At 37.9% G+C, this 11,056-nt stretch overlaps 1 protein-coding gene across 1 annotated transcript in view; it reads left to right on the top strand.

Annotated features, from left to right (window-relative positions):
- The first annotated feature begins 218 nt into the window (after positions 1-218).
- Positions 219-11,056, top strand: part of INPP4B (inositol polyphosphate-4-phosphatase type II B) — a 606,964-nt gene continuing 596,126 nt past the window's right edge. Inside the window, exon 1 of the mRNA XM_068542545.1 lies at positions 219-283. The gene's annotated coding sequence lies outside the window, so the exon portion shown is untranslated. The remainder of the gene's footprint in view (positions 284-11,056) is intronic.

Below are 11,056 nucleotides of genomic sequence, written 5' to 3'. Positions count from 1 at the left end.
GTGGCAGTCACCCTTGTTTTCAGCTGCGGGCGAGAGGGGAGCTTTTGGGAAGTTATTTGTCATTTAAAGCAAGTGGTTCCCAAGGCAGCTGCTGAATGGAGCTGAATATTTTGTTAAATGATTTTCTTCTCTGACCTTTATTACTAATAAATCTTTTTAAAGAAGCATTTAAAGGGTGAAAAGAAAGGTTTTTATTAATCTCTTTTCTTTTTACCCACAGAACCCAAAGAAATGGTGTCACCTGGCAAGAGATCTGCTATCCTTTATGAAAAATCAGACCAAGGTAATGCTTATTTTAATATATATATTAGTCTGTTTAACTCTGATACATTCAACTGGTTGGTTTTTCTTGATTACTGGTTTTAACTATTGAATAATCCATCAAAAAAGTAAATCACTATCTGAAAAGTAAAAGGAATGATTTTTGATGACCATCATATTTAGGAAGTGACCAGTAAATTTTAAAATATATATTAGCTTGAAGCACTGTGGTTAATGATTAATTTTCCGACACTACTCTTGCATTTATGTTAATGTGTGGATAGGATCTTGACTAGAAGATTGTACTCTCTTTGTTTGGAAATAGGTCCAATTAGTGTATTACATTTACAAATGGTAGACAATAAGAGAATCAGATTCTTTTAATTAAAATTTTCCTCTTATTTAAGCATCAGTCAGATGGCTTTACATATTATTTTCTTAATAGACAAAAAAGTTCAGTACAAATTCCTAGAAAAACTTCATCGAGTTTGACGAAGACACTCTTACACAAAACATATATCTTCTTTGGAAAGATTGAATTATATCATACAGTTGTTGAATAGCATGCCTGATTATACTCAATGATTGCATATTTAGTTGCTAAATTTTCCAATTGCTATGTGTTTTGTTTATATATGTTAGCCTAAGAATATGAACAATCATGCAAATATTCTAATGACATATATGTGTAAGCAAAGTGGAGCGTAGATGCAGATATAAAATGTGTGTATGATTTATGAATAAAGGTGATGTCTCAAAAGAGTTTTTAATAGAAAAGTTTCTGAAAAGTTAGAATTGTGGTGGGAACTAAACCCATCTATCACTACTATCTGCTTATATAGCTATGAAGATATGATGTTGCTTTGTATATATCAACACACATACTGGATTTGTTGAAATGTGTACTAGGTCACATACTAATTGGAACTAACTGGGTTCTATTTTTGACAAATTGTCGAATTCCTATAAAACAAATGAGTGCTGAAACAAAGGAAGCATTTGAATTTAATGGACATCAGCAGAAAACTGGTTTATGAACTTTAATTTGCAGTGGAGCAAAAATAAATTGTTAGGTTGAATTACAAACTGGGGTGTTTCTACTTATTTTTGGCTTTTAGTTAATGCTTCAAGGGAGGAGTAAACCCCTTAAAGAACTAGCTTCTCTCCTGTAATGGTGATTTTCAATTGTAGGCACACTATACTAAAATGTTAAGTCAAACTGTAAGGTATTTTTAAAATGGTTAATGAAATCAATGGAGGGTTTCCTTTAGCTTAGAACTATTAACTGTGACTCCCTAAAGAGAGGCATTATAATGAGAACTAATACCTAGACAGTATGTGGAAGGGGTTGAAGCTGAGTGCTGTGATACAAGCATAGGGAGATGTATGGTAGAAAAATGCTGGCTGAGGCGGAATCAGTAGAAGATGACACAGTAAAGACAGAGAAGGAAACACACTGAGTGAGATGGAGCTAATGAAGAGGGTCAAGGATCCATGCCCTTTAGAATGAAAATAAGGATGAAGAGAGGAAGCACAGACTACCCAGGATGCATTCCTGTGAAATTTTTCTTTTTTCGGAGGTATGTATATACCAATACATTCAATTTTATTAGGCTTTGATTTCATTTATTTAAGATAGGGATAAACTTACTTCGAACTGAATGTAGTAAAGAAAGGGTTGGGGTGTAGGAGGGAAATTCCCATTAACGTGGCAGAATGTCCAGCATCATGTACCCGGAGTAACAAAGTTTGCTTCTCCCCGATGTGCCAATAAAGAACCAGTTCTGTATATTGGCAGTCCAAGCACTTTGGTCTGATAACACTCCCAAAGAGATTATACTCTAGGATGCTGGTTTTTGTGTGGAGGTTGGGAGTGGGGTGTGAAGGAGTAACTGGGGTGTGAGAAATGGTGTTCATGTCATCACCTCTTTAGGTTGGTCCTTTGGACTCATTGAAATAGGGGTGTTTGCAACTTTATAAAATATTCCTGTTAATAAGACAAAGAGTGCTAATGTTCTGATGCTCTGTCTCTATTATCCTAAATGGGATATATGCATTTAAATTTCAGTGTTTAAATAGTAGAAGTTGAAGGCATATTAGTGAAGGTGCTATTTTTGGACAAATGGGACCATTCAGCCTTTCTCAGTTGCACGTGATGACTAACACACTCATTTTGTGCACCATTAACTCTGGCAATGGGGCTCGGAGAGCAATCTTCTGGGTTAACAGGTACTTTTGTGTGTGCAGATACCTGAAAGTTCTACATTTGACTTTTTCAAAAAGGGTCTAAAATAAGTTTTCATGTAGTGTTTCGTTACTTAAAGTTATTGATGTCTGTTGGTCACAATATTCTTAATTTTGTCACCCCAAAATAGAGGCAACTTTACCTAGTTGGGTTAAAATATCTTTCTCTGTACCTAGTAAGATTATGCAAAAAAATAGAGACCATTATTCTGTTCTGTTTTTACACAGGTTTATATGTCCTGGAAATAAGTTGAATTTCAATTAAGAAAATTTCATGTTTGTAATTTATTTGTATTATGTAGGAATATTAAGTATTATTTTCATATATATTTAACTTCCCTGTAGGAAAATGAAATGGGATATTAAGGGTTCAGCAGTTTTTTGATGTACTCTAAATACATTTTTGAGAACTGAAAATAAACTGTCATAAGGCTAGTTAGTATATAGTGTTCTTTATGTTCTAGGGCGCTAAGAAATAAGGTATAAATATATTGTTTAGAGGTTGGTTTCATTGTGGTTTATTATTATTGGCTGTAGAATATTTTGTAGATGTAGTACACGTTGAAAATTTTTTTAAAGGATAAAATTCTTCTGATATTTTAAGAGCTTATTACAAATTATATTTTATATTATTTTTTATAAACTACTATAAGGTAACAATGGAAAGTAAAGCATCAGATTTTCAGGTGATTAATAAGTTAATGACCATGAATTACAATGAGAGTTACAAATACCTCTACACATGTGATGAAAGGGGTGATGTAATTGTCACGATGCTTGGACTAATTCACATAGGATAGACACAATGCTTTACAGAAATAGAGCTATAACATCAGGCATACATGCTCCCAAAGAGAATTTAAACTGAAAGTCAGAGAACAAATCATTGAACACTTTCATTGAGAAGTGATTAAAAAGTAATTTTTAAAGAGGACTTTATATGAGGAAGGGTTATTATGATCATTTTTATGAATTTGCCTTTTTTGTGTTTTTATGATTTTCATCATTTGCCAAAGTTCTTGGTACTCTTTACTCTTCTGAGTATTAGATTCTGTGGGATACTCCATCTTTTTAAAACTTTAAAGAAAACTCCCAAGGATAGTCTTAATGGAATAGTCATATAGAAGCCATAGCACTGTCTAGAATTGTCTCCTGCTAATGTTCAAGTTCTTGCATCTACTCCCCACATCTGTTTCTTACCGTATTGGTTTCTCTCTTACTACACTGTATACCCTAAACATTCTTGTCTTTCCTTATGCTGATAACTCCACTCGGAATGCCCAGTCTTCTTTTTCCTTATTCCAAAGCCTACATAACCTTAAAACTGTTCTTTAGGGGGCTTTCTGAGTTCCTCATCATGCTACAACAATTTCTCTTCCTTAAACCATATTTAGTCCGTAAAGTAACCTATATACACTATCTGTCACACTGTCACTGATTTGCGTATATCGCTCTGTAGTAGCTCTCTTGTGTGCGTGTGTTTAAATATGTATGTGTATGTACATATAGAACTTTATTATGTGTAAAGATACACACACAGACATGGGACGTTTTTTCCTTCAGTGTGACCGTAAGGAAGATCCTTCTGTCATCTACTTTTACTCCCACTCGTGAGTGAAATAGACTTTGAATGAATGAGGTCCTTGCCTCTCTAAGATTTCCACCGAAGGAATATTTAAAAGGCTAGAAGATTCCTCTGTACTATGAGAATTATAATTTAGCAATGTTTTGTATTAATTAGGACTAACTTGAGAACCTTCTCTCCCTTTATCGTATCTTTTCAATGTGAATAAAATCTAAATTCAAATATACTAATTTATAAGGCAAATAATTTTCAACTCTTGAGATACACTCCCGGACTTCTCTGGTGGCGCAGTGGTTGGGAGTCCGCCGGCCAATGCAGGGGACACGGTTCGATTCCTGGTCCGGGAGGATCCCACATGCCGCGTAGCGACTAAGCCCGTGCGCCACAGCTGCCGTGCCTGCGCTCTGGAGCCCGCGTGCCAAGACTGCTGAGGCCCGCGTGCCTGGAGCCTGTGCTCCACGGCAGGAGAAGCCACCGCAATGAGAAGGCCGCGCATCGCATCGAAGAATAGCCCCCGCTCACCGCAACTAGAGAAAGCCCGCGCCCAGCAACGAAGACCCAATGCAGCCACACACACAAAAAAGTAATTAATTAAAAAAGAAAAAAGTACACTCCCTTCACCAAAGGGACTTTGCCTAATTCGATCACCCATTGGCTTTGTACCACTCTGCACATGTGATGGGAGGAAAATCTAACCTGAGCTCCTCCACAAAGACACTTTTGCCTAAGAGTATAACACTACCCATTTCATATCTTACATTAGAATCAATAGGGGGAAAATGTTATATTGTAATTTGCCACCTCATTCATCAATTCAGTGTTTACCTGCTATACTCACAAGTGCTTTAGGGGGAGTGGGGTATGGGTAGAACTTGAGTCTTTCTCTTGTTTTACACACACACACATATACACCCCTCATACACACATACATACAGACATATAGAGGCTACAGAATAAATCTTTTTACTTGCTTGTAGAAGTTCTCTCTATGCTCCTTACCATTTTTCACATCAATATCAATTTCATCATTCATGTGGATGGTTGGAAACGTTAAAGCAGTCCCTGAGAGCTATTTTTAAGTTTTCAATAATTATTGAATCTCACGCATAGGGATTTCATGGCCATTTTGAATGTGCAGGTATGTTTGTGGACATGCAGTCTGAAATAACATATGCTCAGCTCTACAGTCAAATCTCTTTAGGCTGGCACCCTAAAAGTACCTAAATGCTAATAGGTGTGGAAATTGGGGACGGACTGTGGTTATTTGGGAAATTGAGATAAAATTAGGACTGTTAGGGTCGGGACAGGGCTTTTGGGAATTGGGGCTTCCAGGGAACTGGCAATTCCCAGTAAAAGACACAGGACTGTGAGGGTAAACGGTTCCTTTAAGGCTTTAGCAGATGTATTGGTTTTCCTTTCTTCAGTTTTGCGGTAGTAGCCTTACTTTGGAAGGGGAAGCACGTCATTGGAGGCAGAGTGGTGTGAGCAGAGGCAAATAATTCGTAACATGGGCTGTCCACTAGACTTTGCAGGCGCATATGTATGCATGTCTGTCCCTTTCTCTCTCTAGATTTATGTTTTTAATGCGTTTAACGTTTAAAAAATTATGCCACTAGATGTCAGCAGCAGCCTCCTAGGGTTCCTGGGGCCTTAATTAGTAAAAAAAATTGGTACTTCATTAGAACATCTTACCTGGGGATAGTAAGTACCTGTTTTGCAGATTAAAAAAATATTTTTTGAGATATAAGGAGGAAGACTACAAACATCATAAAATATTTAAATATTTTTTCAACTTGTTTTTGTTCACATGTGACAGGTTACTTTTACTCCCAGTATTCTCTCTACCAATGAGATGACATGAAGAATATGTGTGAGGCTGAGGAATTGCTCAGAAATTGGACCTGCTGCCAAAGCTTGAAATTTCGGTTTTAATGCTTTATGATTCATTTATGCTGCGATGGCACGAATATTTGTGCTTTGGGCTTGTTTCATTCTGCTTCTGTAGAAGCATTTTTGGAGTTACAGCCTATCAGAAGATGGTGTGGTATTAATTTTTCAGCATCCACATCTGTGCACTGTCTCCTTAGTAATGTCTAAACTTTCTCGGATCTGTGCTATCTTGTCACAAGATACTCAGAACATTTTGATAGATGCCAAAGAGTATTATGGGTGTTTGCTCACCAGTTGACAAAGAAAACAATCTAGAACTACAAAAAGAACGCGATTTTTCATGAAATATAATACACGTAATTGTCGAGTCCTTAAAATGGCAGGTAAAATTAAAGCAAATGCTTTTTTTTTTTCCAGAAATTAATAAACAATCGTAGTATTGGTCAATGTTCAATAGATACTAGTAATGTTATTTTAAACAATGCAGTTAATATTTGGTCAGATCTGACTCACATTACCAGGAAGATTCAGACTAATCTGCTGGATTTTAGTTATCAGTTGAAACTCAGTCTTAGGTGATTAGTTATGAGTTGGCTAAGCACCAAGCAGATTTTTAAATGGTTATGAAAAAGGTATGAAAAAAGGTTCCCATTTGGAACAACTCTTCTGGAAAAATTCTGCTTTCAATGCATTTTTAAAAATACCTTAGCAAAAGTTGGAAAAGAGAATTGTGGAAACATTTCCTTTCCTGAAACCAGTTTCACCAAGGAATATACTAATTGTAGATGTTACACCCTTATCACTTTTAAGATTTTCAAAAAATTGTTTTAGTTGGTTCGGGGAGGGGGCTAAGGAAATAATTCCTTTCACATTGAACTTGTTATATTTGAGAATTATTGGTTTACGAGATTATCAGCAAGTTTCTTATCTTCTGCCTTTCTGTTTTAGAACTGCTAGTGAAAAAGACTTACCAAGATTTTCCCCAAGACTGTGGTTGTTATTCTTTGATTATGTTTGTAGGTGATGAGGCAAACATTTGAAATCATGCTGCCGTTACTTGACCCACGTAATTTCCTCAGATGGAGCAGGTGCAGTGAGTAAGTGCCATTAATACATGGAAGGTACATTATTAGCCAGATGTTCAGTTAAGGCACTCTCAGCATTGAACCTGGTGCGGAAGCACACAGCTTGCTCGAGCTATTACAGTCCCGGTGCTTCCAGAACTTAACCCTCCAGAAGGGGGTCAGGACTGGGATGTGACCAGGGCATCTGTCTTCAGTCTGTCCCTCTTTTCATCATTTGCAGATAGTTCAATGACACAGATGTATGTGAAGTCTTTTGAGTGAGAGATGCGGCCAGTTTCAAAGTGTTTTAGCTCCACATTAAGAAACTTACTCCCACTTCCATATGCACCAGTGCCTTCTCTTCAACCTGTTCTTTTGCCTGCGTGTTGACACGGATTAAGTTAAAGCAGACAGAGGGTCAGGTTCCCTTTGGGTGGTTCCAGAAGTCCAAACAACTCAGCCTGACGTTCAAAGACCGCTTCTCTGCTGCTGCATCTCAAATCCTCCCAACCTCATTTCCACCCAATTCCTCACCCAGGTGTGGCTTCGTAGCCCATACAACCTGGTTGAGTCCCACGCCTGTGTATGATTGACTTATTTCTACCTTGTTGACTTTGCATTTGCTGTTACTTTTTTCTCCCCTCCCCAACTTCTTATTCTTCATTTCAGAAAGCAGAGTGTGGCAGGGACACTTCTCAGGAGCCAGATGGTCTGCATTCAAATTCCAGATTGCTGATGTATTAGCTTACTGCTGCCTGACCTAATGCAGGCTGTTTAACCCAGGGGAATCTCATATTGGTTTATTGTACAAAACTGTTAAAGAAAAATACATAAATAATTGAGTTAATGTTAATATTAACTTAGCATATTAATATTAACTTGTAATAGTTACTGGCACATAGTAAGTGCTTAATATATGTTAGCTACTATTAATTATTTCAAGTCAGTCTCAAAATCACTTCCATAAAATTTAGCCTCAACTCTTCTCCTTCTTCATACAATGATTATTAATCTCATCGGTGTGTATTTGCAGCTCTACCTGCCCACCCACCAATACTTTTATATTTGACGATCTATACAACTGGGTGTATTATTTTCCTCTTCAATAAAGTAGGATAATAATACTTGCCATAGCCATACCTAGGGTATGAAGACAAAACTGGAGAACAGGAGTAATAACAGGATTGGTGAGAATTATCACTCACCCTGCTTTTGTTATGTGTAAGGAACTGAATTAGGAGATTTCCTTCCCTTGTCTGATCACATAACACCATACACGTGTTTGGTGGGTGATGGCCATGAGAGGCAATGAATTCACATTTTTTGAGGATGAGGAGATGGCAGAACATCCAAATACAAAAGTCAAACAGCAACGGAAATGTGGAGTTGAGTTCAAAAGAGAAGTTACAGCGTGAGTTTGGAAACTTATGGAATTTGCCCAAAGCTGTTTAAGTGGGTGAGTGACTTATCTGAGGGAGAGAGAGGGTAGACAGAGAAGAGTAGTCATGAAGCAAACCCCAGCTCCCCACACACACACCATATGCACACAGTGATCAGGGAGTTGAACCTCAGTCATGTGCTTCTCCAGTTTTTGTAAAGGTAAGGTGTATAATAATGTTTTCTTGGAACCAATGCATGTATTCTTTTAAAGTCTGCAGCTGAAAATAGCATCAGACATAAAACTATTATGTCGGAAAATACTAGAGCAGATAAAATTACTCTTGTCCCAACTTTTGACTCAATATAAATATCATTAACAACAGTTAATCATGTAATAAAAATGTTCCTGTCCATTTTTTTCCCGGGGGAAGTTTGGTATTTGATCTAATTGGTGATATGTTAGCTGTGCATAGGTCAGATATTAGATGTTTGTACAGGACGTGTGAAGGGCTTTGGAGATCATGTACTTTTACTACATTGGCAATAAATATCTTACTTTCCATTATTAGAATATGCTTAGCTTTTGATACTTTTCTTACTAATTTATTAAAATTGCAAAAAATTTGATAGATCAGTATTCTCTATTAGCTCTCACGACACTTGTGGTAGGCATCTCATTTTCTTCAGGAAGCTGGGAAACACATTCTGTGTGGTGCTGTCATGGATAATAATAATAGCAAATATTTATTGACTGCTTATTTGATGCCAGGCACTGTTCTAAACACGGTACAAAGCATTAGGGCCTACTGTTATCTCTGTTTCAGTTTTGTCATTAATACTGTGGAACAAACACCCAATGAGCAAAACTCATTGGCACAAGTCTGCAGATTATGCGGGTGGTTTACCCTGGTCTTAGCGGGTTTGCTCATGTCTCTGCAGTCAGCTGGAAAGTCAGCTGTGGGTTTGTCTTGCTGATCTTGGCTGAATTCTCTCATGTGTCTGTGATTTTGGCTGGGACAACTAGGTTGATTTGGCTTTGCTCTATGGAATCTCTGTTCCCCCCAACAGTTAAACTGAGCTTGTCCTCATGGTGGTATCAGAGTTCGGAGAGAAAAAGAGCAGAAATGCTAAAGAGTCAGAACTAGCTCAGGGCCATTTCGACCACATTCTGTTGGCCAACATTCTGTTGGCCTAGCTTGGAATAAAGGGATGGGAAAATAGACTCTGCCACTGGATGAAAGGAGCTACAAAATCACACTGCAATTGGTTGGATATAGAAGAGTGGAGGCTTAGGGTCATTTTTACAGTCAATCTACCAGAATCTTTATTCTACATGTGAGAAAACTGAAATGCGTTGAGGTTAAATAACTTATTGCTAGGGTGGACTGGGGACCTTCACCTGACCTATTATGGAACGTTATTTCCCAGGACCCAAGTGATTGGACAGGAGGTGAGTTTGTGACCTGAACAAAAAATTAATCACTGTTCTTCCATGAACTTGTTATTCAAGAGAAAGATTCTTCCTTTAGGATAAAAAATTATCAGGATATTGACTTAGAGTTGCCAGTAATCTTTTGTTCTGCCAGTTGGAGAGGATAATGGGACAGTTAGGGGTGGGGAAAGAGAGAGAGACCGACAGACAGACAGACACACAAGAAAGAGACAAGAAACATAGAATGAATGAACAAGTATGAGAAAGTTGCAATTATATCATTTGAGCCACTGGATCCAGCCATACTTGAAACTTTAAGCTTACTGGTTTCTTAAAACAATACATTTCTATTTTGTTATTAGTTTGGTTTGACTAAGGTTTCTATCATTGGAAGCCTAAACTATGTTATCTAACAGTGATGGATTATTTTGCAAAAATGGCTACAGCAATATTTCTAATCCATGTGCTCCTCCCAAACCTCCTTGGCACTCCTCACCAAGTAGTGAAGACTATTTTCCCTTCCTTTGAAGCTGAGTGGATTCGTGTCTGTTCTAACGAGCAGAGCAGTACTGCCAAAGTGATGCTATGGGACTTTCAAAGTGAGGTCATAAAGAGTTTACAGAATCCTCCTGACTTTCTTTCTTTCTAGACACTTTCCCTTGGAGCCCAGTCACCATGTTCTGAGACACGCCTCATGGAGTAGCCATTTGTAAGGTGTTTTGGCTGATAGCCTAACAGCCAAAGGCCAGCATCATCCAAGTAAACAAGCCCAGATGATCCCAGCACCCAGCCTTGGGACAATTCACGTGATGATGAGTGGAACAGAGATGCACTCTTCCCTCCATGGGTCCTGCCCAAGTTGTTGCAGATTCATGAGCAAAACAAATGTCATAGATTTAAGTGACTAAATTTTGGGATAATTTGTTACGCAGCCATAGACAACTGCAACACTATCATTACATTCTTACCCTGTAGCTCCTCCTCAGGACTCCCTTTACTTACTAAAACATATGTCAGACCCTGCTCCCACCCAGTGACTGCCATTCCGCTTTGACCCTTGCCTTTACTTAAACTTACTTCAATTTGCCAAGTAGTTGTGGACATTTTTTTTCAACGCTTGTTCCTCACTCCTCCCCCGACCCCCATTGGCTTTGTGATGTAGCTTTTTGCAGGGATGGAAATGGTTAGGGAACACGGGTT

This window comes from Eschrichtius robustus, chromosome 4 (assembly GCF_028021215.1).
Source record: "Eschrichtius robustus isolate mEscRob2 chromosome 4, mEscRob2.pri, whole genome shotgun sequence".
In the NCBI taxonomy this organism is placed as follows: Eukaryota; Metazoa; Chordata; class Mammalia; order Artiodactyla; family Eschrichtiidae; genus Eschrichtius; species Eschrichtius robustus.
The sequence above is the reverse complement of the archived record's forward strand: the minus strand, read 5'-3'. Positions and strand labels throughout refer to the sequence as shown.